Source organism: Mya arenaria, chromosome 3 (genome assembly GCF_026914265.1).
Source record: "Mya arenaria isolate MELC-2E11 chromosome 3, ASM2691426v1".
NCBI classification, from domain to species: Eukaryota; Metazoa; Mollusca; class Bivalvia; order Myida; family Myidae; genus Mya; species Mya arenaria.
Genome location: NC_069124.1, coordinates 83,120,759 through 83,146,566, shown reverse-complemented (window position 1 = coordinate 83,146,566; position 25,808 = coordinate 83,120,759). Strand labels below are relative to the sequence as shown.

Sequence of the window (25,808 nt, the reverse complement as noted above, 5' to 3'; positions counted from 1 at the left end):
ACAACTTTGAGTGAATTAGCTTATACAATGGGTTGTGTAGCTCATTGTCCTTAAATATTTTGACATATGCAGCTGCTATAAACAAAATCAACATCTTCCATTCTCTCTTAACACAGGAGTGGGTGTAAGTAGCCTACAGGCAGCTTGTGGGAAGGTGGAGGCTGGGGAGGTGGTTGCAACAGGCAACAATGTTCTTTTCACAGCAACCCACTTGGAGCAGCGGCGCTCCGTGTTTGAACATCTTCATGACAACCTAGCTAAGTACTCAACGGAGGAGGAGACACAGATACACCAGTAAGTGGTGCCAACCTCAATGTTCAATACTGCAGTTACAGTCCTTAGCTGGTATCAACCTCAATGTTCAATACTGAAGTTACAGTCCTTAGCTGGTATCAACCTCAATGTTCAATACTGCAGTTACAGTCTTTAGCTGGTATCAACCTCAATGTTCATACTGCAGGTACAGTCCACAGCTGGTATCAACCTCGATGTTCAATACTGCAGTTACAGTCCTTAGCTGGTGTCAACCTCAATGTTCAATACTGCAGTTACAGTCCTTAGATGGTATCAACCTCAATGTTCAATACTGCAGTTACAGTCCAGGGGTGTTATCAACCTAATTGTTCAATACTGCAGTTACAGTCCAGGGGTGGTATCAACCTCGATGTTCAATACTGTAGTTACAGTCCTTAGCTGGTATCAACCTCAATGTTCAATACTGCAGTTACAGTCCTTAGCTGGTATCAACCTCAATGTTCAAACTGCAGTTACAGTCCAGGGGTGGTATCAACCTCAATGTTCAATACTGCAGTTACAGTCCAGGGGTGGTATCAACCTCAATGTTCAATACTGCAGTTACAGTCCAGGGGTGGTATCAACCTCAATGTTCAATACTGCAGTTACAGTCCAGGGGTGGTATCAACCTCATTGTTCAATACTGCAGTTACAGTCCAGGGGTGGTATCAACTCAATGTTCAATACTGCAGTTACAGTCCAGGGGTGGTATCAACCTCAATGTTCAATACTGCAGTTACAGTCCAGGGGTGGTATCAACCTCATTGTTCAATACTGCAGTTACAGTCCAGGGGTGGTATCAACCTCAATGTTCAATACTGCAGTTACAGTCCAGGGGTGGTATCAACCTCATTGTTCAATACTGCAGTTACAGTCCAGGGTGGTATCAACCTCATTGTTCAATACTGCAGTTACAGTCCAGGGGTGGTATCAACCTCATTGTTCAATACTGCAGTTACAGTCCAGGGTGGTATCAACCTCATGTTCAATACTGCAGTTACAGTCCAGGGGTGGTATCAACCTCAATGTTCAATACTGAGTTACAGTCCAGGGGTGGTATCAACCTCAATGTTCAATACTGCAGTTACAGTCCAGGGGTGGTATCAACCTCATGTTCAATACTGCAGTTACAGTCCAGGGGTGGTATCAACCTCAATGTTCAATACTGCAGTTACAGTCCAGGGGTGGTATCAACCTCATTGTTCAATACTGAGTTACAGTCCAGGGGTGGTATCAACCTCAATGTTCAATACTGCAGTTACAGTCCAGGGGTGGTATCAACCTCATGTTCAATACTGCAGTTACAGTCCAGGGGTGGTATCAACCTCAATGTTCAATACTGCAGTTACAGTCCAGGGGTGGTATCAACCTCAATGTTCAATACTGAGTTACAGTCCAGGGGTGGTATCAACCTCAATGTTCAATACTGCAGTTACAGTCCAGGGGTGGTATCAACCTCAATGTTCAATACTGAGTTACAGTCCAGGGGTGGTATCAACCTCAATGTTCAATACTGCAGTTACAGTCCAGGGGTGGTATCAACCTCAATGTTCAATACTGAGTTACAGTCCTGTGCCGGTATTCATAAAGAATCTTTAGTCATTTCTTAACTTAATTCCAGTTCCTAACATTTTCATAGTCAAATTGTCACTGGTTTGAGTATTTATAACTTGAAGTATGTATATCACATTTATTTCACATATTGTTTAGTTATTATATTAAATGACCAGTGAGGAAAATGACTTAAATAAGGAAGTGACTTCAGATTATTTATGAATACAAGCCCTTGTTGTAATATCATCATTTGCTTTGGATGATAATCAAAAACTAGTAATCATTGAGTCACCAGGAAAGAAAGAAATGTTTGTTCAAAGAAAAAGCAGCATTTCATGTTTATGTTACTGTAGCTCAGTCTTGATTATAAATAAAGGTTTTGTGTACCTATATGTTTGCTAGATTATTTGTAAAATGCAAGTCATCATTTCTGTTTCAAACATTACCATGCATTTGGTAATGTCTTATTTGCTTTATGTTAAATGCGTTCTAATCAGTAACCTAAGGAGAAACTAAAAAACAAATTGTGGTGAAACTACTTCAACATTTCTGTAGGATCAAAGTCGGCTTGATATTTAAAATTTGTTTAAGTTTATTTAATCAATCATGAATCAAATGACATACATTTATCCTTTTAAGAACAAATGAATTGTAAGTGAATTAAGTCTCCCCTTTGACTGACAACGTGTGAAGTTGTGCACCAGTGGAATAGAGTGTAGCTGCAGCCTTTAAATGAGAGTTATTGCCCTTGGCTTATTCAAAATGGCATATAAAGCATGAAATTTTGTGCATGTGGGTTTTGTTTGTGGCTGTGCTCTGCAGAGTTATAACCATTGTTCTTAATGCTTTAATGTCTATATAGAACATTTCAATAAACACGCTCCAGTGTTAAGGTGATGCATTAGTCCTTATTGTCATTGCCATATCAGTATGATCTTTGAATGGTTAAATTGTTTCTGTTATATATGTACATGTTGTTATGTTATTTTGAAATCCATGATAGCTGCTAAAGACTATGATGACATAAGCCATGTAAGGGATAATTTGTACATGTAAGTCATCCCGCAGGTGCCCCCACTTCCACTTCCTGTGCGCAGGGAAGATGACACCACAGGGCCTGGAGCAGGCAAACCTCGAAGGTACACCCAATAAACCAAAACAGATAAATATCTACTGTTTAAAATGTAGAATGTAGCTTCATTAACCAGTTACTGCAAAATTGGTGACCAAATAAGAATTGAAACTTGTCGAAAACATACAGGTACATTTGAGTTAATGTTTTCTTTAATTATAATCAATATTGGTCATAGATTCAGTTCAAAATGAGACATACTTAACTGATTATCAGATTGGTAATTAAAGTGATGCGGAACCATTCAGATGTAAACATACATAACTGTTCAACAATGAGGAGATTAACTAGTAACATGATAACCCTGGAAAACAAATGCACGTGGATGTGGTTTCAATCAATTTTTGTTGAAAGCTGAAGGTAATAAATGAAGGCGGTCCTATATTTAAGTGTTATATCACTTGCAGGAAACAATATATTTTGGATGATTGAATCATGGGTTAGGATTGTTATTTGTTTCCGTTTGCAGGTCGTCCAACAGTGGTGGCTGTGTGGTGGCCAGGAACCTCCAACCTCCTACAGTATTCACTCATCAAGACCGCCAAAGGTACTCTCCAGCACTGTACCTTCCTTTAATATACTGATATTATTATAAGTAAAGGCTTCATTAAATAGAATGGATGCATTCATCTAGCGCAAAGGTTCTAAGACCTAGATTTGTATATTTTTTATAAAAAAAATTTTTTGAAAGACTTGGTGAAAGTTAGTAAATAAATAGTAAGGTTAATGTTAATTCTCGACAATGTGTTTTCAAGACAGTTTTAATGAATTAATCTTCGGTTTTGGGTTGTTTGCAAGTATACACTCGGGTTAAAATATTGCAAACATTTGTACATGAAACATGCCTAGAAATTATATCAATCAAACTCACTATAAATATGTAAAAAATTAGTCCAGTATATCAAGTCTGTTAATAAATTGCAGCAAAACCATTGGATAATACATCTTTGTAAAAAAAATGAATGAATTTTACATTGTTATACTGTGTGATATATGTATAGATGGATATTTATTGTTTTACACTAGACAAAGTTTGTTTTGTCTGTGTTCATTTGTAATAGGTGTGCCATCTTCAATAAGACATTTTTTTCTTTTCTCTTATATATTATAGAAGGTTTTTATTTCAAAACAATTAAAGAACAGTTTCATTTAGCTTTATGTGGTTTCCAACAGTGACAAAATATTGACAACAGTCTGAATTAAAGGTAAAAACTGTCAACCTGTTGAGGTTTTGTGTACCTTTATTTCTTTTCAAATGCTATTTTTTTGGTTTGTCAGTCAACATATTGGTTCAGCATTGATAATGAAGGTTTTGTAACCTTCATATCTGTTTAAATAATATCATTTAAGGAATAAAATGCAGGATTGAATTCATTATCAGAGTATGAATACAATTGGACTGGTTAGTGTGAAGTCTGAAGGACTCAAGAGTTACGTTAACCAGCCCAACTGCGTTCATATGCCTAATAATGACACCTAATCATGCAATTCATTACTCATATTTACACCAATAGTTAATTATTTATTTCAAGAATTGTTTAAAAATATACTTGTAAATAGATAGACCTGACCATAACGGAAAACAGTTTGTCATATGACGTTACCATAACGTGGGAAAAAATAATCTCTTTAACTCACTTTTAAGTTTTTCATGGCCTACAATACTTACATGTATATTATGATGTCATGATTCTCATTCCAGACATATCCAAAGATGTAGCTTTCATCGGGGAAATATTTGCAATTGTCAAAAGGAATTTCATTGATATATCAGACATATAATTTGATAATAAAACAGTGTTAAAAGAAAATATAATGCTAGTCATAGTCTACCTTGATTGTTTTCAGATGTAGAGTTCAAGGCTGACCTAGTGTGGCCGGTCACGTCAAAGATCACTTGTTCTCAGGTCTCCATGGATACCAGCCTCATTGCCATTGGCATGGAGAATGGCAATGTGCTAATCTGGGACAGATATATGGGTAAGGCTTGGAAACATGTAAGTTGTTCAAATATATATTTCCTTATTACATGTTTAATTACTATGCATACTATTTTTAATACAGTCCTGACAGTAGCTGACCAGTATCCATTTTGGAAGTTATATACACAGTTATATATGATACATATTTCTTTGTAAGCTAATAAATTGAAATATTGTAAAATATTGACATGTCTTATTCTGCAAAAAACAACAACATGTATATAATTGCCTTTGTGTGCAGGTATAAGTAGGGGTGTGGTTAATGTGCGAGATGATTCCCCTGTGGTGCAGCTGTTATTCCTTGACCCCGCCCTGTATCCCCAGAACCCTGGGGACTGGCCGCCCTACCCACAGCCCCCCTCAACGTACGTGCTGGCACGTTGCGCCAACAGCGCCCTCTACACCATCACAACAAGCCCCACCAAACTCTCCAGCTCAACACAGTCTCACTCTCGTAAGGACAAATGATTTCATCTATTTCTATGAACTGTATGTTACCAGCAATTTGCAAATAAGAAAACTATAATGCAAATTGTTTAAATTTAGTAATCCATAATAATATCAACTAAAATCAAATTAAATTGAAAAACATTTTTTAATTTAGGTCCTAAACAAAAAGAATCAAAGTTTTACAATATTCTGGACAAAGGTATTTTTTTTCTTTGATAAGTACAACAAAATAACCTTTAAAACAATAATGAAGTCGCTTTTTTCACATCTGCAGAGTGGAGAAGGATGATGATGGCATCACCTTGCTGCAGCCCTTTGACAAGCACCCAGACCTCGTGAGTACACACACTGTTTACCTCCCTTTATAGCCGTGAATTCCTGCTAGCTGCTAGGACATCTTATATTATAAACATTGCAGGGGCTGATCCAGAAAGTCTTGTTAGAGAGGGTGTAACTTAGGGCAAAACCTTTTGGCACGTGCCCCTCCTCAGAACCGAAAGTTTATGGCATAAACTGTTTGCATGGGGATTTGGGGTAACTCCCTCAAGAACATTTTAACAATTTATAATCAGAAATGGTGCATTATAATATTACTTTTTTCTCCCATTAAATATTGATATAAAAATTAAACTGGGACAATTTGAGTGGGGTTGCTAGTGCATAAAAAATTATGCTCTTGGTCCTTAATATACTTGTTTTTGATATCTATGCATAACGATATACCTATATTATAAAGATATGTGCATGTATATTATATATATGATTTATTGTTCCACTAAATTGGCATGTTTTATTTTGGATTCCTTAGAGCATGCAAGAGGTATTTACACTATTATTGTAATGGATAATGCAGTGTCACTGGCATACCGGATGCACTCCACATTGCCATACATTCCATTGGATGAGCTCAAACTGTTTAACATTTACAGCAGGCATAAATCAATCTTACTTAACTGATCAATAACAATATATAAAAATTCAATATATAAAACTTAATTTAAAATTTGAGATGAAACATTAAGGATAAATGCAAAATGTATTGTAGTAAATCATTAATCATGTTAATAAAAGGTAAATTTCCAACATTACTGTCTACACACATTGATGACTGTAATTTGTTTAAATATGTTTTTATTAAATCCATTCATTGTAATTCTTAAAGTTTGCTAAACTAATTACTTCATATCAAACATTTAAGACACAATCAACTTCTGATTGAAGTAAAAAGTATTTTCACAAGAAAGCCAATGAAATTGCTTAAGTCTGTGTTCATGTCATTTGATAACTTTTAAAGTTTAACTAAAATTTCAAGTTATTCTGAAGGAAATAAATAAAACAAAAGATTGTCTTATTTTAAAAAAAAATAGTTTTAATTTCAAATTTACTGAAGAATCAATATTTATTTAGGAATTTACTTTGACTATGTATAAATCACATGGTGAGAATGCTCTAGTTGAGTGAGGTGATCATGTTAGATGGTGATCATGTATAAAAGGCCGTACCAAAGCCTATCCCAAACTTAGCATCTGCATTCCTTCAGCAATATGTTGTAGCTTTCATGTGCAGTAATATCTTGTACAGTGTTGTCAAATATTTGCTTACAACATAAAACAATATTGCTTGGATAAATAAACTGCAGACTATGTCTAAAAACAAATGCTTTTTTTAATGATTTAATTTTTGAGGTTTGAATTAATCTGATTCCAAATTGTGCTCTTAAAATTTATAGGATAAGAAAAAAAAGCAGCTAAAAAAAGTTTATGTTATAAGTAAAATTAAATTTGTTTTATTCCATGTCACATATGTTGAAATATCATGCAGATGTTGGTAGTGACACGTGACGGGTCTGTCCAGGTGCGGGACTGTCTTCAGGGTAATGTGGTCTGCCAGGTGAACCTCCCAGGCTCGCACGAGCTCACCGCACCATGGGAACCCATCATTACTCTTGGGGGACAGGGACAGTCTCTCTTTGTCAAAGGTGGGTGCACAATGAATAGAGTAACATCTACCGGTATATGCCTAATTTGCCTCTATTTCCTGGCCCTTTAGTGAACGTATAATTTAATGTAGTCTTTTTGGGTATAGAATGTCCTCACAATTCTGAAAAATGACTAGGCTCAATAGCCTGAAGCGCCAAAAAAACACCAAAATGAAAAGCACTACCGTATTTGTTAGGGTGTGGAATGCATAAACTTTCAGTTGCAAGCTTTCTAGCTCGCTCCACTCGCATTCCATTTATTGTGTCGCCTGAAATGACGACATATCGGGGTTACTTTTGTCGGCGGCGGTGTCCGCGTCCCATTTTCGCTTGTCCGGGGTATATCTCCTAAACTATTAGTGGTATCAACTTGAAACTTCATATGAACATAGATCTAATTGAGGGCAAGTGCAGTGCACAAGAACTGTTACTCTTGCTTCCATATTTTTAGAGTTATTGCCCTTTGTTATTTTTCATGCTTAAAGTTTTGTCCGGGGCATATCTTGTAGAATATAAGAGTTATCAACTTGAAACTTCATATGTAGATAGATCTCATGGAGGGCAAGTGCAGTGCACAAGAACAGTAACTCTTGCTTTCTTAGTTTTAAAATTATTGCCCTTTGTTAATTTTCATGCTTAAAGTTTTGTCCGGGGCATATCTTGAAGAATATAAGAGGTATCAACTTGAAACTTCATAGCTAGATGGATCTCATTGAGGGCAAGTGCAGTGCACAATAACAGTAACTCTTGCTTTCTTAGTTTTAAAGTTATTGCCATTTGTTAATTTTCATGCTTAAAGTTTTGTCCGGGGCATATCTTGAAGAATATAAGAGGTATCTACTTGAAACTTCATAGCTAGATATATCTCATTGAGGGCAAGTGCAGTGCACAATAACAGTAACTCTTGCTTTCTTAGTTGTAAAGTTATTGCCCTTTGTTAATTTTCATTCTTAAAGTTTTGTCCTGGGGCATATCTTGAAGAATATAAGAGGTATCAACTTGAAACTTCATAGCTAGATAGATCTCATTGATGGCAAGTGCAGTGCACAAGAACCGTTACTCTTGCTGCCATATTTTTAGAGTCATGCCCTTTGTTAATTTTCTTGCTTAGGTTTTGTCTGTGGCATATCTTGTAAACTATAGGAGGTTTCAACCTGAAACTTATTCTGTATATCTGATTGAGGGTTCAAATGCCACCTACACTTGAAAGTTAAATGGCAACATCATTGTCTATTAATGAATAAAATGCCAATCTAACAGCTATAATGTCGACAGTAAATAATTCGTCAGGCGACACGTCCGACTCGCGGAGTTCTAGTTTAATGTATTAATCAAATAAATTTTTGCTCACTAAAGGTATTTTTATGTTTTTATGTAATAAATATTACTTCTTACTTGCACTGGATTATAGCAACATAGGCATACACTAGCTGGGAATTAAAGTTGTCTTATTATTGCCCAAATATCTTAAACTCATCATTAAATTTATAATTACTTTAAGCCCTACCATAACCAGCCTACACATTTATATTTTCATCTTGATACACTTTATTTATATCTCGTTATTGTAAGGAATGGCCAGAAAAGTCAGATATTTATAAATATATGAAATCAAGCAATATTTATACTTATTAGTATTCCAGATGTCTGTTCTAAATCAAGCAGTGTTCTGGTTAGTGGTCCAAATATAAGAAATACTCAGGATTTCAGAGGGTGCAGATGTGTCACCCTCTGCTTTGGTGAAATTGAACAATAACTGTGTTTAACATAAAATTTTATGAAATTTTAACCTGTGTGAGAAAAAGTACCATATCACTCATCTTATGACATCAAGATTGGCAAGCCTTGTTACCTATGTCCGCATTCTGCATTCGCCCTTGATGAGTCAGATTGCATATACATGAAATACATACCCGGTAGTTAATTATATAACTATATTTAATCATATGATATCATTATATCATATCTCTAAAAATAATGATCCTATAATATGAAATGAGTTTCTCTTAAGATAATTTAATGCAATTATTTTTTACTTAAGGTGGTATATGAATTTTATTCTTTGTATTAAGCAGGTTTTCTTTTTGTTTTTTCAATTTTATTTTCTCAAATATACATGTACATCATACATATATTCATGAAGTATACAAAAGTTGTATTTTAAATTCAATCATGAAGAAAATATTTGGGTTTTTCTGTTTTTTGGGTGTTAGTTAAGAAAGTAAGAAATGTTAGATAGAAGAAGGCAAGAAAGCAATGTGGATGAAATTTACATTCTTACATTGGTGTAAACTTGTGGTATTCAAGAATTAAGCTTGTTTAGTACTAGGATCCATCTACCATGAAACGTATGCAATTTATTTTTGGCTATAGCTATTATCTTTTCAGATTGCAGTCTATTTGAAAAATATGGAACAAAAGCCTCAAAGATAGGCTACTTCCTTCACACTTTGATTTAAAGATAAAGTATTTTGCAAGAAGTATAACGAAGTTAATTGCATATTCATAATTTCCATTTAAAGACTTAAAGTTACAAAAAGTTACCTCACTGTAATTTATTGTCGAAATATCAACCTCAAATATGCTTGTAAGAAAGCGTGTTATTTTGTTCCAGAATATTTGGGTGGAATGGCATTCCCAAAACATATGTTTGTTCGAATCTATGTACATTGAGCAAAAGTCACCAAGACTGCAAGAATTAGTATTGTATCGATAAAGTTTACTATTATCAGGCAGTATTCTAAGAAGAAATTTCTACTGAAATGCTCTTACATGTAATTGGGTATCAATGCAAAGTTTGAATGATTGGGTATAAATGTTTTTCCAATTTAGATCATTTACGCCTAGTTCTGCCTCCCATATTCCTTCTTTTCCATTTTGCACTGGTTTTTGGTTTAAAATGAGTTTCTGGTATACCAGCTTGCATATTTTAGTATTTTCAGTCACCTTATTTAAAAAAAACAACGTAGGTACATTTTAATTCATTTCCTCTAATTTTACTTTTGATTTCCAATTTTGAGGAATACACTTCAAAAGCGTGTAATATTTGATGTAATCATGTTGGTTTATATCGTATAGTCTGTGTAGATCCTCAACATTGTAAAACTGTTTTTGTTGAAAGTTATACAGATGCTCAATGTATTGTACACCTTTGCTGTACCAATTCTTATAGAAAAATGTGTCATCGTTTTGTTGTCTAATGTAACTATTGTTCCAAATAATTTCTTTCCTATAAAGTTTACTTCTTTTCTAAACGTTACACTTGCCCATGATTTAATTATATCACGAAGAAATTTCGATTTTATTTCAAGCCTATCAATTTTATTTGGGTCTAGATTACATTTGAAAATAAAATCTTTTCCAATTCTAACCATCATGTTATCATATATTTATACCCATTTTGATTTTTTTTGAAACAGCATTCGTTTAACCCAACTTGTTTTTATTGCACATTCGAATTTTAATATGTCTAGCATTTTTAAAACTCCATTTTCATAACTTTGTATAATCTGATTTCTTGTTTTGTTAGTTTTCAGTGATCCTAGCCTTAAAATTGAGCACTTTGTTTTGTTTAGAGTTAATCCTGATATACTTCTATAATTATCTAAAGTTTTAATAAGAGTGTCGAAGGATTTTTTTTATCCATCTAAAATGAAACTAGCATCGTCGGCAAATAGAGTTTGTTTTAGGTCAATATTGTTTACCCTTATACCTTTGATATTCTCATTTTTACTGATTTCAATAGATAATAGTTTGATGCAACAAATGAATAAATATGGTGAAAGAGGGCATCCTTGTCTCACACCTTTACGTATATTAAAGAACTCGGATAAAAAAACTGTTATTAGTAACTCCACCTTTGGCATCTGAATAAAATAGTTGAACCCATTTTATTATATCGTTGCCGAAATTGAACATTTTAAGGCATTTTGTTAGGAAATTGTGATCGAGGCTATCAAAAGCTTTATTAAAATCAGAAAAGAATATCAAACCTTCTTTATTATTTTCATTTGTAAAATCAATTACTTCTTGAAGAATTCTGACATTTTCCCCAATATATCTCCCCTTGATAAAACCTGTCTAATCACAACTTATAATCTTCTGTAAGAATGGTTTTACTCTATTGGCAATTGACTTTGAAGCTTTTTTATAATCTATATTAAGAAGCGAAATTGGTCTCCAATTGTTTATTTGAGTATTATCGTTATCTTTTTTGGAAGAATGGTGATAATACTTTTTTTTTGCAATTCTGTCAAACTTCCAATTTCTAATGAATAATTTAAAGACTTAACTAAGTATTTTTTTATTTCGTTCCAGAAAGTTTTATAAAATTCCACCGTCAGACCATCCGACCCGGGACTTTTGTTATTTTTCATTGCGTTTAAAGTGTTAAAACATACATATTCAGTAAGATCTTCCTGCCTATGATCTTCATTTGAAAGACAGTTATTCTCATTTTGAAAGAAGGAGGTATTTTCTGGATATTCTATATAGTCATCCTTCTTATAAAGTGATTCATAAAATGATTTTGCATGAGGTAGAACTAGATTATTTCTGATACAAGATTACCATTAATGTTTAGCTGGTTGATTGTTTTTGTTGTGATCGTTTTTTCTCTAAATTTGCATAATATTTAGTATTTTTTTCAAACCCTTCGATCCATTCGGCTTTTGATCTAATTAATATCCCTTTTATCATTTCTTCGTTAAGTTTGTTTAATTTTTCTTTTTCTTTGTTTAATTTATCTAGATTTTCATTTGTTTGTGAACTATGAAGGTCGGTTTCCATATCTCGTATATTCTGCAATATTTTGTTTTCTTCTTTTAAATCATTATTTCTTTTAAAGACTGAATATTTTATAGAATCGTCCCTGATTCTTCCTTTAATAACCTCCCAGAGTGTATTAGGGTTCGAATTTCCGTTACATTCTACAATTTCAATAATTGATTGCCGAATTCTACTTATATAAATTTAATCTGTTAATAATGAATTGTTGATTTTGAAATAGCCTGGTCCGCGGTTATCTTGAACTTCATTTAAGGCTAATGTTACAATTGAATGATCCGATTTAAAACCAGGTTTTATTTCGCAAGTTGAAGTGATGTTTGTTAGCTCTGATGATGACAAGGAATAGTCTAATATACAGAATATTGATGGCTTTGTATTTGAATGCCATGTAATCATTTTCTTGTAGGGGTTTAAGACCCGCCAAATATCGTCTAAATCGTAGGCGTTCATTATTTGTTTTAATTTATGTGAATATTTGATATGTGTGTTCTGACAACCATTTAGTTTATCATATTTAAAATCGAGAATTGTATTAAAATCACCACCTATTAGTAGGTTTTCTTATACATGATAACAGTTAAAATTAACTTGAAGTCATTAATTTATTAACATTCTTCCATCAGAATGTGTGTTTTGTCCACCTTCACAGCTCTAGGTCATAAACCACTTGGTAAAGAGTAGAATTAATTGTGCAATAAATGTATAAAGTTTTATACTTTCACTTGAAATGATCCATATATTTGACAAGTTGGGACAGGCTGACGTGACAGCTTCATTTTTTAATGTTGTTATTTTTTGTAAAAAATATTTCAAAAGTCAATTTTCCTTTCGTAACAACAGGAACAGTCAGAGTCTTAATGAATTGTGCATGACTAGACTTCAGTTACACAAATTATATAACCTGTTTTTTATGATTGTTCCTGCAGGCTCAGAGAGGCTCAAGGCTGGAGAGGAAAGTGAGGATCCCCTGGGTGGGGCCACGGAGAGCGAGGAGGGGCTGGTATTTGTGTACCAGCTGCGTTCCTTCCCATCCCTAGACAAATACTGGCAGACGTCCCGACCCCATCAGCCCCTTACTGTACATGTCACCATAGACCAGCGCGCTCAGGCCATTCTCTCTGACAGGTGCAATTTAGATTTTATAGTTATGTTTCAGTGATAGTTAGTTAAAAATGTGTTCATTAAATTAAATTCATGTGCACAGTAAGTTTACCTGACAGAACAATCACTCCCTGTGATAGAGTGATGAAATGTTATCAATCTTTTTAATTCTTTATTACTAATTGACTTACAACGAGTTGTTTATTTGTTACGTACCTAATGTTTCTCCCTCTCATTTCTTGGATCTTGATTTCAATCCTTTTATAATACCTGATTAAATTCAAAAGATTAGTTTTAATATTAGCTTAGCATACACATATATAATGCGTGTATTTTTCAATGCCCATATCGAGGGCACTGTTGAGAAAGCTTTGAGTCAGATGATTTCTACCGTTTGCAAATAAACTTAGCATTTCAAGTTTTGAAGGCTTGGATGATCATGGCGTTAAAACTTCCCTGATCAATCCAGTGAATTTCAAATCAAGTGCGAAATCTATGGCCTGTCATTCCACTTCCAATATCAAAGGAGCCAATGCAGCATTCAAGGATTTGGCATGGACAAAGTGACATGGGTCACTTGACCTGATTCATTGAGTGTATGCGCTATGTGTTTGATTTCAAATAAACGTCTGTTTTGTTATATCATGTGGAACTAACAACTGTAGAGGTCGGCTTACTATTCCCTCCTCTTTTTTTGTTCAACCAAACAAAAGGTAGCTTTTTGAAGTGCGGAAACTCTTTTTAAATAAGCTGTTAGGCCAGCGCAATTTGTACATCTCATAGGTAGTATGATCATGATTTGTTTAAATGATTGACAAGTATGTTTTGCTCAGTGTATTTGCAAACTGAAGTACACAGTTATATATGAAATACTGTCAGATGACTGGTATAAGTATAATTTTATCTTGTTCTCAATTCAAGCCCTGACCTATTTTTTTTTTTGCTGCAGGTTGTCCCAGCAGTTAATGCGTAAGGCACGCATGCAAGAGAGGTGGGCGCAAATGAAGGATGAGATTGCCAACATTCACCAGCTTAAGGAGGTGGCAAGGATGAATGCTGAAAAAACCCAGATTGTGGTATGTACTGACAGGCTGCTTGTCTGACTGTGTCAAGTTGGGTTTACCTGGGTTTGTCTGGTCTGTCTTGGTCTGCCTGGGTCAAGCTGTATGGGTTTACCTGGGTCTGCCTAAGTCAACCTTAGTGTTCCTGGGTCTTTCTCTTCAGTTGAAGGAGGTGGCCGCATTAAGACATGCACTGACAGACAGGTCTTCCTCAGTCTACCTGGGTCAAAGTCAGTCTTCCTGTGTCTGCCTGGTTCTTTCTGGGCCTACCTTGGTCTTGATGGCCCCATCTGGGCCTACCTTAGTCTACCTTGGACTGGCTCAGGGCTTACCTGGGACAGCCAGGGTCTATACACTGGTCTTCCTATGTTTACCTTGGTCTCCCTGGGCTTACCTGGGTCTACTGTATCTGCAAAGGTCTACAGTGTCTGTCTGGGTCTACCTGTCTGGGTCTACATACTTTGGTCTGCGTGTGCGAGAGTTTACCTGGGTCTGCCTGGAATAACCTGAGTCTTCCAGGGTCTACTTTGGTCTACCTGGGTGTACGTGGTCTGCCTTGGAAAAGTTTGAATAAAAAGTTTGTTTTCATTAGTATGTTTATATATATAATGCCTGAGATACATCATGTACAGACAAGAAAAAATGGATGCATAGCATCATGTCGGCGTGATGATAATAGAATAAAATCATGCATGTAGATCACCAAAAAAAATTGTTATTTACTTCAATGATAACATGTTAAGTAAACAATGATGTGTTCGAAAGACATTATTGTTGATAATACTGGAACAGCTGTATTTGTTTTTATAACCACAGTTATGAGGAAATATGAACGGGGATAAAAACATTATGCATTAGAAGGGAATAATCTAGAATTCATTTTTAATGACATTTGCAAAACAAACAATTAAGCTTAATGTTAGTGTTTTACTTGCCGCTGCTCGTCAATGGAGACTACTGCGTAGGCGATTGAGAAACATATAGAAAATTGTTGTAGTACCATGTTACCTTCATCTATTCGGGGGGGGGGGGGTATTTAAAATCAATATTTTCAACAAAAACAATATTTAGGGCCGTTATGATTTAAACTATGTTATCAATTAAAGTATATATTTTTTTAAAACACACCGTACTTCACATTTCATCATGCAAAGTGGAAATTTTCAAAATCATTCTTCTGCAAACTATGAACTGGTCCCTTAGTTAAAGCTACATAGTCTGTGCCCCGACTAACACGACTAATGAGAGGTTGTTAAAGAACATTCGGAACAAGGGTGTCAAAGGAATGTTTTTCCTCAAAGTATTTAGAATAATCAGAGCTTTAACATAGCCGAATCAAAATCCATGTAATTCACATCTCCTTCTTTTAAGAACCTTTATATAATTATGTTCCTATTTTTCCAATGATGTATTCATATATGCAATGTACATGTATGTAATGATTTCTTCAGAAGTTTGAAAGGATTCCTTATCCGCACTATCAGGTAAACTGTATGTGATTGTGTAGAGCTGTAATGTACTAATAATGGCATGACAGTGTATTACAAATGTATGTATTAGTCTGTAAGTCTTGTATAAATCAACGTGCTGAACCGTGTGTTCTGGTGTTGGAATGTCAGGTTTTTACCCTGTCCATGCAATTGTGTATAGTTAATATTATGTATTTGGATTTGCATGCGATTGTATTCAGAGTGCCAGAAATATAAAGCTTTTATTTGTTTTAAATCTCTCAGTAATTGATTGCATTACACTAAGTCTCAGTTAGATTGCAATTTTCACTGTAATATTTTTATTTTTATTCATTTTTTAGTTATTGAGAAAAAAAAATGAATTATTTCCCCTAGCTTATGATATCATTTTATTGATACACGTAAATAGTATACATGATAGTTTGCACATTTATTTGTTGACGCATAAGCTGCTTATTGCAGCCTTTCGCCCAAATAAGGAGTGTTACCACATACATGTGCAAGTATGATCCCACAACATTCTTCCATTGATTTATAACAGTAAATGATTACTATATGGAGGAGAGAGATATTATGTTGCAATTTGCCCAATACAAGTCCACATAATTATGATGTATGGAGTTTGCGAGATTCTTTGGCCTTTGTTTGATATTTCACTGAATTATATAATGAACTATTTAATCAGTAGAAATTAACAAATTAGAGTTTTAGACAGAACTAAAGAAATAAATGATTTATTGTAAGATTATTAATTTTAAAAACTACTTTTATTGTTTGTATGATGATTTCCTCACCCAAGTATCACAAACAATACTGAAGTCAAATCTCATCATATTGATAAAACCTTTAACACTTTTCAACACATTACATTAAATTATTGAAAATGGTTTTAATAGTTTTTACCCATGTTTTGAAGTCTGAGTCAGAGGATCCCGGGTTTCATCCCACCCGTAGCTTTGTCAATGATAGTACAGATCATCACCAAGGGATGGTGAATTATTTTTAATCACATGCCATAGCAGATTTTAAAACAGTAAATACGTTCGTCGCTGAAAAGCTCTACAGAGCTTATGTAACCCAGCTATCTTACCTACCTTTTTAAAAAGCGCATTCTCTGGTAAAATTAGTTGAGTACAAACTTTGTTTAAGGTTCCAAAGATAAATAATATTCTAGCGAAAATATGTAATTGAGAACAACTCATTGTTTTTGAGCAATTATTCAAGTACATTTTTGCTCTAAAACCTATTTTCTTTGAAATATTGAGACGAAGTTTTTAACAATACAGAACACACTCTAAGAAATAAAACCATACAATTGTGAATCATTGTTTGCTTTTATGTGGTAAAATGAATTAAAACAGAGATTGAGATCCGACTCGAGTATTTTTGTGATATATGCATTTTTTTGTGGTTATGCTCAAGTTCGGCATATAATAATTGTTGTTTTGTTTGATGGGCAAATATGTGAGGGCTATAGTCACATAGGCGGCTCCAGGATAAAAAAGTCATGTGAATTAAGCTGAAGACGCTGCCCTCTTATACATTATATTCAAAGTTTCACAAGAATCTCTAGCTTGAAACACTTTTTCTAGTTGGGAAAATGACCTTTCAAACTGAACTGTTAAAATGGTCATGCGTATAAAGGGTAATTTTGTTACGATTTTGATTGAATTTAATTCCTCCATTGTTGACCTGTTTTAAGCTCTACTGGCCAAAGGTCAGAAGAGCTTATGCGATGGTAATGTGTACGTAGTATGTGCGCCCGTGCGTCTGTAAACAATTGCTTGTGAACACAATACAGTCTTCAGTTTTGATTGTATCTTGATAAAACTTGTACAGTATTTAGATATCCATTAAAGCTAATTCTATTTTTAGCCAAGTCTACGTGAGCGAAGTCTTGTTTTAGCCAAGTTTACATGTGATGTCAGAATTGCTTGTGAATGTTTGTTCAAATTATGCCCCTTGGATCATTTAACTGGCTACGCCCCCGGGTTCACAGGTTTGGTATACTTAAATTGGGAAATGTTAAAAAACTTATAAAAATTTAGTGGTCCACTACCATGGTTGTTCAAATTATGTCCCTTGGGTCAAAACTGGCACTGCCCCGAGGGTCACAAGTTTCCTAGGGACTTATTTAAGAAATATTTTCAAAATCTTCTTGTTTCAAACCACAAGGCCCATACCTTTGATATTTGTTGTGGAGCATCATATGATGACCATCTAGCAAAACATTTGAAATTATGCCGGGAGCCCTAGGGCAAAAGCTGGCCCCAACCATTTTGACTTACTTTTTAATTTTTTAAGCTACAGCAATAAAATTTTGACCATGTGTACAGTCTTCCAAACGAGCACCAATGTTGGCCTCGGATTTTATTTTTAAAGCTACAGAAATGAAATGAAATTTTGACCATGAGTACAGTTTTGAAAGCAAATATATTTTACCATCAGATTACCTTTACTTGGCACATAATAGTGCATGCAACTAATCTGCTTAAACACTTTCTGTCCTTAGATGTTGAACGTGCAGCGCTTTCAGCTAACCCAAACACAAAATGTGAACTATATATTTGTTGCCTATTACTCGTACGTACATGCTCTGGGTTGAAAATGACCACAAGAGCCATGCCAGTAGAGCATAGACTCTCTTGGGTCTCTTGTTTCTTTTTCTAGTTTATGCAGATTGTTGGTACTTGGGTATGTATACATGCCAGTCTCAACATGGGGATAATCATGCTTGCTATTATAAATTTCAGCTGCCCCTGCCCTAGACCCCCGGGAGAGACGCCCTGGTAAACATGTTCATAATTATTTTTTTTAGCTCTATCGAGTCGCATGTAGTCGTGTGTCCGCTTCCATGTCATGCATGCTTCACATATTCTTACATATAACTGATTTCTTCTAGCTGCAGTAGTTTTGTTGATGCCTCTACAAATTTCTACCTGTCTTTGCTTTTATAGTTTGTTGACTTAACTATTTGGTTGAGGGTTTCATTCCCTTTTTTTTTACTGTTAACGTGTATGTGCTAGTGGAGTACTCTTGGTGTAGGGTGTTCAGGTTCAGGTGTGAACACTGTGTATCCAATTGCCATTATAGAACTCACTGATGAGCCTGGGTCGGAATATTTATGTGTTTTTAATAGTTTTTAGCTCGACTATTCGAAGAATAAGGAGAGCTATACTACTCACCCTGGCGTCGGCGTTGGCGTCACACCTTGGTTAAGGTTTTGCATGTAAGCACCTTTAAGTCATTATCTCAGTAAATACATCAGTTATTGCATTGAAACTTTGGATATGTATTCCCAACTATCTTACATACTAAATTAATGAAGTTAGATAACAATTATTGGAATATAATGCAAATAATAGGCCGTTATTATTCGACTTAGAAATTCTGGTTAAGGTATTGCATTGATACTTGATACAATGGTAATCAACCATCCAACCTACTAAATTAACCAAGTTAGATAACTCTAGTTTGCATTTAATAATTGCCCTTTAATATTCAACTTAGAAATTCTGGTTAAGGTTCTGCGTGTAAGAACACATAGGTTAATATCTCAGCAACTACTTGAGATATTGCACTGAGGCTTTATACAATGGTAGTCAACCATCCAACCTACTTAATTAACCAAGTTAGATAACTCTAGTTTGCATTTAATGCAAAATAATGGCCCTTTATTATTCGACTTAGAAATTCTGGTTAAGGTTTTGCATGTAACCACATTTAAGTCAATATCCCAGCAAATATATCATGTATTGCATTGAAACATTAGATATGTATTCCCAGATAACACTTTTTTGAATATAATGCAAATTATGGGCCTTTATTATTTGACTTAGAAATTCTGGTTAAGGTTTTGCATGTTGAAGCACACATAGGTTAATATCTCAGCAATTACTTGATGGATTGCATTGAGACTCAACCATCCAATCTACTTAAATAACCAAGTAAGATAACTCAGGTTTGCATTAAATTAAAATAATGGCCCCTTTTTTATTTGACATAGAAATTCTGGTTAAGGTTTTGCATGTAACCACTTTTAAGTCAATACCTCAGCGAATACATCATGTATTGCATTGAAACTTTACACACAGGCTCCCATCTATTTAACCTTCTTATTTGATTAAGTAAGATAACTCTATCTTTTATAATATATAATTTTTGCCCCTTTATTATGCGACTAAGAAATTTTGGTTAAGGTCTTGCATGTTAGCACACAAAGGATAATATCTCAGCAACTATTTGATGTATTGCGTTGAGACTTTATATAATGGTATTCAACCACCCAACTTAATTGAATAACCAAGTTAGATAACTGTATTTTGCAAATAATGGCCCTTTATTAATAGACTTAGAAATCTCGTTAAAATTTTGCATGGAACCACATTTATGTTAATATCTCAGCACATCATGTATTGCATTGAAATCTAATCTAACAGTGATCCATGCATGTTTCGCCAAAACTTTTCAATCCTTACATTGAAAAGCGGCGGAATAGTCGAGCGCGCTGTCTCTGTGACAGCTCTTGTTAATTCTTTTAATTTAAACGATTTAATAAACTTTCACCTTCTTCGTTATAACAAATGTTCCAAATAGTTGTTCTATCTTCAATTGGCTTAAATATCGGGAGGGGCCGACCGGAATCTTAAATTGGACCCTCATGCTTTTTAACCATCATTCACTTTTTATCTTTCTTATAATCATGCACTTCATTTATACTCCCTGTTTCATTTGGCATCAAATTTGCTTCTCTGTTGATGTTCTCTTTCGTGTTATGAATCATTACTATTCATGAGTATACATGCATGACGTTTGTTGAAAAAGCAACACTTTGGTGTATTTGATAAAAAAACAATTATGACCTATAAGCCGGAACAGACTTATATTTAGGCCATACGGGTATTTAATGTCCCCAAATTCGCGCCAACCATTTTCCCTGTATAATAATAATAATAATAATAATAAAATAATAATAATAATAATAATAATAATAATAATAATAATAATAATAATAATAATAATAATAATAATTATTATAACATTAATTATGATTTGAATAGAGGTAAATTAAGTAAAACTTTTTTTGTTTAGAATTTTTACGCGCTATACCTTATAAAACGCATTATTGAAATCTGTCAAATTGACCTATACCATAATTAGAATAATAATTGATGATAACGGAAGATATAGAATATGAAGTGTTGCTTTTTCTGTTATTTATAGTTGGCAGAATAGAATAGAGTCATTGTTATTGTTGCATTTTAAGGTAATGACAAGTTATATAGCACTCGGGTTGATGTACAACCCCCATTAACCACTGTTGTGATGAGGGTAAAACCTGTATGCGAGTCAAAAGGAGGTTTAATATAACTCTTGTTCATGATGTGGTTTGCATGCAAACCATCATACACATTTCTCATTTACCACTCATGGAATGGTTTTAAATAGTTAATCGACGTTATCGAAGTTATCAACAACCTAATACTATATAATTGTATCAGTCTTTAAATGAGCAACTTTGTTATACTGTCTGTACAAAGGGATAAGCACATTGATGTCCTCATATAAGCCTCTTGACGGTCTCATATAAGCCTCTTGACGGCCTCATATAAGTCTCTTGACGATCTCATATAAACCTCTTGACGGTCTCATATAAGTCTCTTGACGATCTCATATAAACCTCTTGACGGCCTCATATAAGTCTCTTGACGATCTCATATAAACCTCTTGACGATCTCATATAAACCTCTTGACGATCTCATATAAGTCTCTTGACGACCTCATATAAACCTCTTGACGGTCTCATATAAACCTCTTGACGGCCTCATATTAGTCTCTTGACGGCCTCATATAAACCTCTTGACGGCCTCATATAAGCGCCTCTTGACGATCTCATATAGCCTCTTGACGGCCTCATATAAGCGCCTCTTGACGGCCTCATATAAGCCTCTTGACGGCCTCATATAAACCTCTTGACGGCCTCATATAAGCCTCTTGACGGCCTCATATAAGCGCCTCTTGACGGCCTCATATAAGCCTCTTGACGGCCTCATATAAACCTCTTGACGATCTCATACAAACCTCTTGACGATCTCATATAAACCTCTTGACGACCTCATACAAACCTCTTGACGATCTCATATAAGCCTCTTGACGATCTCATATAAACCTCTTGACGATCTCATATAAGCCTCTTGACGATCTCATATAAACCTCTTGACGGCCTCATATAAGTCTCTTGACGATCTCATATAAGTCTCTTGACGGTCTAATATAAACCTCTTGACGGCCTCATATAAGTCTCTTGACGATCTCATATAAACCGCTTGACGGCCTCATATAAGTCTCTTGACGATCTCATATAAGTCTCTTGACGATCTCATATAAACCTCTTGACGGCCTCATATAAACCTCTTGACGATCTCATATAAACCTCTTGACGGCCTCATATAAGTCTCTTGACGATCTCATATAAGCCTCTTGACGGTCTCGTATAAGCCTCTTGACGATCTCATATAAACCTCTTGACGGTCTCATATAAGTCTCTTGACGACCTCATATAAACCTCTTGACGGTCTCATATAAGTCTCTTGACGGCCTCATATAAGTCTCTTGACGATCTCATATAAGCCTCTTGACGATCTCATATAAGCCTCTTGACGGTCTCATATAAGCCTCTTGACGATCTCATATAAGCCTCTTGACGGCCTCATATAAACCTCTTGACGGCCTCATATAAGTCTCTTGACGACCTCATATAACCCTCTTGACGGTCTCATATAAGTCTCTTGACGACCTCATATAAACCTCTTGACGGCCTCATATAAGTCTCTTGACGATCTCATATAAGCCTCTTGACGGTCTCATATAAGCCTCTTGACGATCTCATATAAGCCTCTTGACGGTCTCATATAAACCACTTGACGGCCTCATATAAACCTCTTGACGGCCTCATATAAACCTCTTGACGGCCTCATATAAACCTCTTGACGGCCTCATATAAGCCTCTTGACGATCTCATATAAACCTCTTGACGGCCTCATATAAACCTCTTGACGGCCTCATATAAACCTCTTGACGGCCTCATATAAACCTCTTGACGGCCTCATATAAACCTCTTGACGGCCTTATATAAACCTCTTGACGGCCTCATATAAGCCTCTTGACGATCTCATATAAGTCTCTTGACGATCTCATATAAGTCTCTTGACGATCTCATATAAACCTCTTGACGGCCTCATATAAACCTCTTGACGGCCTCATATAAACCTCTTGACGGCCTCATATAAACCTCTTGATGGCCTCATATAAGCCTCTTGACGATCTCATATAAGTCTCTTGACGATCTCATATAAGTCTCTTGACGATCTCATATAAACCTCTTGACGGCCTCATATAAGCCTCTTGACGATCTCATATAAACCTCTTGACGGCCTCATATAAGTCTCTTGACGGCCTCATATAAACCTCTTGACGGCCTCATATAAGTCTCTTGACGATCTCATATAAACCTCTTGACGGCCTCATATAAACCTCTTGACGGCCTCATATAAACCTCTTGACGGCCTCATATAAACCTCTTGACGGCCTCATATAAGTCTCTTGACGATCTCATATAAACCTCTTGACGGCCTCATATAAGCCTCTTGACGGCCTCATATAAACCTCTTGACGGCCTCATATAAACCTCTTGACGATCTCATATAAACCTCTTGACGGCCTCATATAAGTCTCTTGACGGCCTCATATAAACCTCTTGACGGCCTCATATAAGTCTCTTGACGATCTCATATAGAGACGGCCTCATATAAACCTCTTGACGGCCTCATATAAGTCTCTTGACGATCTCATATAAACCTCTTGACGGCCTCATATAAACCTCTTGACGGCCTCATATAAACCTCTTGACGGCCTCATATAACCCTCTTGACGGCCTCATGTAAACCTCTTGACGGCCTCATATAAACCTCTTGACGGCCTCATATAAGCGCCTCTTGACGATCTCATATAAGCCTCTTGACGGCCTCATATAAGCGCCTCTTGACGGCCTCATATAAGCCTCTTGACGGCCTCATATAAACCTCTTGACGGCCTCATATAAGCCTCTTGACGGCCTCATATAAGCGCCTCTTGACGGCCTCATATAAGCCTCTTGACGGCCTCATATAAACCTCTTGACGATCTCATACAAACCTCTTGACGATCTCATATAAACCTCTTGACGACCTCATACAAACCTCTTGACGATCTCATATAAGCCTCTTGACGATCTCATATAAACCTCTTGACGATCTCATATAAGCCTCTTGACGATCTCATATAAACCTCTTGACGGCCTCATATAAGTCTCTTGACGATCTCATATAAGTCTCTTGACGGTCTCATATAAACCTCTTGACGGCCTCATATAAGTCTCTTGACGATCTCATATAAACCTCTTGACGGCCTCATATAAACCTCTTGACGATCTCATATAAGTCTCTTGACGATCTCATATAAACCTCTTGACGGCCTCATATAAACCTCTTGACGATCTCATATAAACCTCTTGACGGCCTCATATAAGTCTCTTGACGATCTCATATAAGCCTCTTGACGGTCTCATATAAGCCTCTTGACGATCTCATATAAACCTCTTGACGGTCTCATATAAGTCTCTTGACGACCTCATATAAACCTCTTGACGGTCTCATATAAGTCTCTTGACGGCCTCATATAAGTCTCTTGACGATCTCATATAAGCCTCTTGACGATCTCATATAAGCCTCTTGACGGTCTCATATAAGCCTCTTGACGATCTCATATAAGCCTCTTGACGGCCTCATATAAACCTCTTGACGGCCTCATATCAGTCTCTTGACGACCTCATATAAACCTCTTGACGGTCTCATATAAGTCTCTTGACGACCTCATATAAACCTCTTGACGGCCTCATATAAGTCTCTTGACGATCTCATATAAGCCTCTTGACGGTCTCATATAAGCCTCTTGACGATCTCATATAAGCCTCTTGACGGTCTCATATAAGCCTCTTGACGGCCTCATATAAACCTCTTGACGGCCTCATATAAACCTCTTGACGGCCTCATATAAACCTCTTGACGGCCTCATATAAGCCTCTTGACGATCTCATATAAACCTCTTGACGGCCTCATATAAGCCTCTTGACGGCCTCATATAATCCTCTTGACGGCCTCATATAAACCTCTTGACGACCTCATATAAGCCTCTTGACGATCTCATATAAGTCTCTTGACGATCTCATATAAGTCTCTTGACGATCTCATATAAACCTCTTGACGGCCTCATATAAACCTCTTGACGGCCTCATATAAACCTCTTGACGGCCTCATACAAACCTCTTGATGGCCTCATATAAGCTTCTTGACGATCTCATATAAGTCTCTTGACGATCTCATATAAGTCTCTTGACGATCTCATATAAACCTCTTGACGGCCTCATATAAGCCTCTTGACGATCTCATATAAACCTCTTGACGGCCTCATATAAGTCTCTTGACGGCCTCATATAAACCTCTTGACGGCCTCATATAAGTCTCTTGACGATCTCATATAAACCTCTTGACGGCCTCATATAAACCTCTTGACGGCCTCATATAAACCTCTTGACGGCCTCATATAAACCTCTTGACGGCCTCATATAAGTCTCTTGACGATCTCATATAAACCTCTTGACGGCCTCATATAAGCCTCTTGACGGCCTCATATAAACCTCTTGACGGCCTCATATAAACCTCTTGACGATCTCGTATAAACCTCTTGACGGCCTCATATAAGTCTCTTGACGGCCTCATATAAACCTCTTGACGGCCTCATATAAGTGTCTTGACGATCTCATATAGAGACGGCCTCATATAAACCTCTTGACGGCCTCATATAAGTCTCTTGACGATTTCATATAAACCTCTTGACGGCCTGATATAAACCTCTTGACGGCCTCATATAAACCTCTTGACGGCCTCATATAACCCTCTTGAC

The 25,808-nt window shown here is 35.8% G+C and overlaps 1 pseudogene; it reads left to right on the top strand.

Moving 5' to 3' along the window:
- LOC128229013 (WD repeat-containing protein 93-like) overlaps nucleotides 1-25,808 on the top strand; it is a 36,084-nt pseudogene that overhangs the window by 8,701 nt on the left and 1,575 nt on the right.